Source organism: Camellia sinensis, chromosome 10 (genome assembly GCF_055761805.1).
Source record: "Camellia sinensis isolate YWXY chromosome 10, ASM5576180v1, whole genome shotgun sequence".
Taxonomy (NCBI): Eukaryota; Viridiplantae; Streptophyta; class Magnoliopsida; order Ericales; family Theaceae; genus Camellia; species Camellia sinensis.
This window is the reverse complement of record NC_138970.1, coordinates 80,484,193-80,489,890: the sequence shown is the minus strand read 5'-3', so window position 1 is coordinate 80,489,890 and position 5,698 is coordinate 80,484,193. Positions and strand designations below refer to the sequence as shown.

Genomic DNA, 5,698 nt, shown 5'->3' with positions numbered 1-5,698 from the left:
CAAATCAAACCCACAGCTAACCTCTAGATATTCTTCCTATTTTCTTCAAATATTAAAGCTTGAACAAAATAAAAACAAAAAATGTCACAATTAAACAATTACTTTTAATATGTGAAACTTTTTTTCATCATATTCTAGTTGGGGTAATATCAGTCAAAACACTTCCAGTATACAATACTACTAATAGAACTTATAAAAGGCGTGTCAATGAAGCACAAGCATTTCAAAGCCCAAATGATGAACTAAAGGTTTAAGATCTAACACGAGGCCTTTCAAGGACTGGGAACATCATTGTGAGAAGACATAAAAATGCAATCAAGTAAAGACAACCAAACATGCAGAACTAAGCTTCTTATGGAGCTCATCCAATTCCGATTGATAGCATGAGAAACCACATGTTTTAACAGCATTAAAATCCACAAGCAAAAATAAAGGTGAATAACCAGTAGCAACAATAATTCTTTGTTCTCACATGATAAAAAAATCTTATTCCAATCTCTAATCAGAGTAAGAGGGGAAGGGGAATGGAGGCAGGATAAGACAAATCATTGCTTACTTCTAATATCCATACTACCCTTGTTTTTTACCGGTCATACCTGCAACCACCTGCAAAGATGCAATCCGAATAATCAAATTAGTTAAAATTACCCGTGCACAAAATTCTTCCATCAGGTACATATATATTTGAAGTAGTACATAAAATGCCCGTAACATAAAAAATCACTTTCGAAATGTTGAAATGCAAAAAAAAAAACCTTAGGGGTAAAGTACATGGTTTTTATAGGGGAAGAATCCTAGTAATTTTTCTAGGCAAGACATCAAAAAGGAGCCCAAAACTCCACTTATCAAGGTCTAGAGAAAGCAGCCGGGAAGCACTAGGGTCTACAAAAGGCAGCTATTGGAAGATGCCTAGTGATTACAATAACATCCTAATCTCATCATACCAGCACCAAATATAATATAAGGCCCACCATTTGATAAGTCATACAGTTAATTAAATTACTAAGAAACATCAGATGGAAGGACTGGAATACTGGCACCATTTGTTCACTACTCTTGAATTTCAAATCCTCAAAACAATTTTGATATCCAAATTAAAAATTCAAAATCCACTATCGAATTCAATGTATTTCTGCTGATGCATGTGGATTTAAACATGTTGCCAGACAGAGTTAATGGCATATCTATAAGCTATTCTGATTATTTCTGTTGTCAGAGGAAAACCTGCGACATTCCTTTGTACTGTGATTGTACAGTATTGATTGAAGGGCAGTGCAGTCCATAAAAGAAAATCAAAGATAGGACATGTTTATATATATAGTTCCAGCACATGATTAGAGAAAAAATCACAGTATATACGCATAATATGTATATAAAAATCACAGTTTATATATATAGTTCCAGCACATGTTTATATATATAGTTCACAGTTTATATATATAGTTCACAGTTTAGAGAGAAAATCACAGTTTATATATATAGTTCCAGCACATGTTTATATATATAGTTCCGACATTCCTTTGTACTGTGATTGTCCCAGCCCCAGCCCCAGAAACAGAACCAGCCTCATCATGATTAGAGAGAATTCAGTTAAACATTGCACAAGGAATACCAAAAGCACATGTTTATATATATAGGTCCAGCACATGTTTATATATATAGTTCTGCGCTCTTCATTGCAGTAGAGGTGTTTATTGAGTGAACATGGGACCTGTAACTTTGTTTATTCCAGCACATGTTTATATATATAGTTCTGCGCTCTTCATTGCAGTAGAGGTGTTATATCTGGGTAATCTAATTGGTAGTTCAATAAAAACTGATGCTTCTACTTTTTCTATATTGGTTTTATAATGTTCTAGAAATTCATGTGTTTCATTCAATATCAAGTTGGTGGATAGCTAGGTTCTTAATCATTTGAAGCCATATAATTAATAAATGACATAATGTACCTGTTCTTTCGCGTAGGGCATGAAAAATTGAGTATTTGTGCTGCATACATTCTCTTCATACACAGCAAATATCATAAATACATGCATGGGGAAATATAGTGATATCCTTCAAGAACTTCATACACAGCAAATATCATAAATACATGCAGAAATATAGTAGAGTGGCATACCTATTCATTTTCTTTTGAAGCTTGCTGCCCACTAGATGCATCTGACACCTACAATATGTTAGTATAATGTGTTAATAATTTCCATATGTATATATGCAAATTGATAAAACGTAAAATTCGTCAATTTGTAAGTATTGCACCTCTCTCAAGCTCATACTCCCAGCCATACCCTGTGACTCTAAGAACAAAACACATGTCGTTAGGTTCTTGATCATCGTAGTGAACCTAGACTCAACGTCTTGTGTCACACGCTGTGTGATCTCATCAATAAATGAAGGGGCTGCTAATGATCTTAGATTCAACCTGTTCAATAATTTTTCCAGAAGATAGATCATTGATGCAGTACATTGAGAAGCCACCATGGCCTAATGTAATATTGCTTTTGATCATATTACTTTCGTCATAAATTAGTTTATTTTTTTAATTTTGTTTCCCCCCAATGTGGTTATCCCTTGCGATGAGTTGGAATAACATCTGTAAAGTTTCTAATGTGACACCCAAGGCATGTGATGCTCTTTTATTTGTAACGAAAATATGGGCAGTATGCACCAAGAGCATGCAATTACAATCAGGCTAGCTTGAGGTGTCTTATTTTGTCCATTTTTCATTTAGATTTTCAAAACATAATGAGGAAGTTGTGCATTCGTGGGATTTTGTTTAGGAGTGTAGGGGCATTTGTTAATAAGATTTTAGACGCTTAGGGTATGCGAAGTTTCATACAATGCACAACTCTACTCAACTCCTCTTGGCAATACCTCAATCAAACTACTCATGTTAGACCCAATGACAGTCTACTGTCTACGCTACCATTGTAGATGAATAAAGTTAGTAGATTGTGATGTTTGAATTATTTTGATCCAGAATTGAGAATATAAAGCCAAGAAGAGAACAAAATGAAACAAACAAACAGACTACCATAAACAGCATCCAAATCAAGCGAAAAAAAAAAGAAAAAAAAAAGAATGTTCAGTGAAGTCATCAAACAGAAACAGAGATGTTTGCTTACTGTAAACATTCAGCAGCAGTAAGATGACAGCAAAAACCCACAGTGGGAAACTGCAAAATCAACCCAAATTTAAAAAAAAAAAAAAAAAAAATCATTAGCATATAAGTGTCTTGGTAGATTCATTAAATGATATTCCCAAAGCCAGTGAGGAATATAGTTGACAATATTGAAAGAAGAAATGATGAAGTTACCTTATTCCCACCACCACCTTGAAGTCATCTTCCATGGATCTCTTAATATATTTGTGGAAATTAAATTTGGTATTTGGAGCAAAATGTGCCTACATACATATATTTATCAGACATAATCTGTTGGGACATACCAGAATTGGTCATGCATATAATTAACATTTTAAAAAGGACTTTAGGCCCTGTTTGGAGTTGCTTCTAGGGGTGTTCATGTTAAGTATTAAATGATTGATGTGTTGTACTTGAATTTGATAGTGGATTTATTATATTGTTCAATTTAAATCGAACATGTCAATCATTTGAGATTCAACTTGAAAATCCTGGGGAAATGAAGAAGCCCACTTACGTTGATAAACCCATTGCGCATAGTTATATATTCCACCTTTGACACCGAACCAAAGAATTGCCTGAAGAATGCAACCTGGAATAAAAAATTATAATCCCATATCATGCTTTGAAATTAGGCAATGTGCTATGATATTTTGAACAATTCATAATTACTCTGAGTTATAATCTTACAATCCATCTGATCCCAGGAGTTCTGGAAAATCTAGTATAACGTCTCACAAATGAAGTATGGAGAAGAAGGGATTTGCAAATCATCCCTAAACAACAACCAAATTCAATTGTAAGGCAATAATCAAGACAAATAGAAACACTCAAGTGAATAAAAAAATTAACAACAACGGCAAAATCTAAACACAATCTAAAGGAATTCAATTGCAATCCTATAATTTTCATTCTCTGCATGAGGAATATAAATAAATCTGTAAATGGAATTATAAACATGACATCCAAAACTAAATATAGAGAAAGAACACTGACATCTAAAATGATAATTAGATGAATATACTCAGATCCTCAATCATTCACATGTAAAACAAATTCCAATAGGTTTGGATGGTAACAGCCTTATACATGCCATCAACACATGTACATATCGTGTTTTTACTTGTTAAATTTCTACCATAATGATAGAACACAGCACTACTTACAAATCAGAAGCAAGAGCATCACCTCCAGGACTATCAATTCGGATGATAACAGCCTTATATCTTTTTGACTCTGGAATAAAAGATCAGCATTAGCTGGGGAAGGAGCACAATTATAGACAAAGGAAAAGCTAACTGAACACAGAAAAGTAATTAACTCAGTGAGCAGTAAAATATAGTTGGTAATGCCATAGCAATTCCTTAATCTATAAATCTAGTTCATCATTTAAATTCATGTCTTTCTTTATTTTGTTATTATTATTATTTATTTATTTTTAAGGTCTCATGCATCTTGAATCCAGCATCAGTGTTGCAATCTTGCAACTACGTTTATTTTTCAATTCTGTCTTCATAATTAGGATTTGCAATTTAACTTGGAACTCAAGATTGAGTATTTCTTTCTCTTTATTCATCAGATTAAAACATCTGACCGTTTCCATTCAATAGGTCTCCAGGTACTCAAACATTTTCGTGCAATTGATACTTCACTTACAAGATGGTGATCCTTTCATTTAATGAATTATTTGAAAATCACTTTGTCATATTACACAAACACTGCAGTCACCAATAGATGAAATTGAAATGAAAAAAAAGGAACCTGAGTGAGATGGGAGATGAAAGAGTCGTGATTGTGAACATCAGAAGCGAAGGAGCAATGATCGATGCTACTAGAAGCGGAAAACAAGAGGCTGAAGTTGGATGCGACGGTGAAGATGACGAAATCGAATGATCTCTACTGGTTCTGATCATCAAACCTTAGTAGCTCCGGCATTGTTGTCTGCTGCTTCTCATCACAATCTTAGAGATAGAGAGAGAGAGAGAGAGAGATGTGTTTGTGAATCGTCGGGAAAGTGAAAGTGAAAAGGGGGTTAGGGCATAGGTATAATAAGAAAGGGGCAAAATAAATAAAAGAAAGACTCAGAAGTTGTTGTAAATATTATTTTTTGCGACCGTTAAATAGTCAGTCGCAAAAAATTAGTCGCAACAAGTCACTTTTCTAGTAGTGTTATTTAATATTGTGTTTGTTTGTAGAGTTAGAGAGGAGATTAAGATGGAGGAGGTGATATAGATGGAGGTTGGAAGGGGGATTGAGATGGAAGAAGTGGAGATGGTATCAGAAAAATAGTGAGGGAATTAAAAAAATTTTAATTTTTTTTATTTTTTATATATTGGAAATTTTTTTAAAATATTAATGTTTAATTTTTTATATTTTTTTATTTGTTTTATTATTTTATATAAAAATAATTTAATAACTCCTACACTAACAACTATCATCAAAACAAACACAATTTTACTTAATCTCCTCACTATCAATCCCCTCACCAACAATCTCCTCATTATGAATCACCTCGATTCTATCTCAAACGGGACCTTAATTTAATAAATACTAGCA

At 33.3% G+C, this 5,698-nt stretch overlaps 2 long non-coding RNA genes across 2 annotated transcripts; both read right to left on the bottom strand.

Moving 5' to 3' along the window:
• Positions 1 to 336: 336 nt before the first annotated feature.
• LOC145801184 (uncharacterized) lies at positions 337 to 2,697 on the bottom strand. The gene is made up of 2 exons (XR_014342263.1): positions 2,120 to 2,697; positions 337 to 606 (listed from the first exon to the last, which is right to left on the bottom strand). It is a non-coding gene; the product is annotated as an uncharacterized LOC145801184 (long non-coding RNA).
• Positions 2,698 to 2,790: 93 nt separating this feature from the next.
• LOC145801185 (uncharacterized) lies at positions 2,791 to 5,305 on the bottom strand. The gene is made up of 3 exons (XR_014342264.1): positions 4,904 to 5,305; positions 4,309 to 4,378; positions 2,791 to 3,405 (listed from the first exon to the last, which is right to left on the bottom strand). It is a non-coding gene; the product is annotated as an uncharacterized LOC145801185 (long non-coding RNA).
• Positions 5,306 to 5,698: the final 393 nt, after the last annotated feature.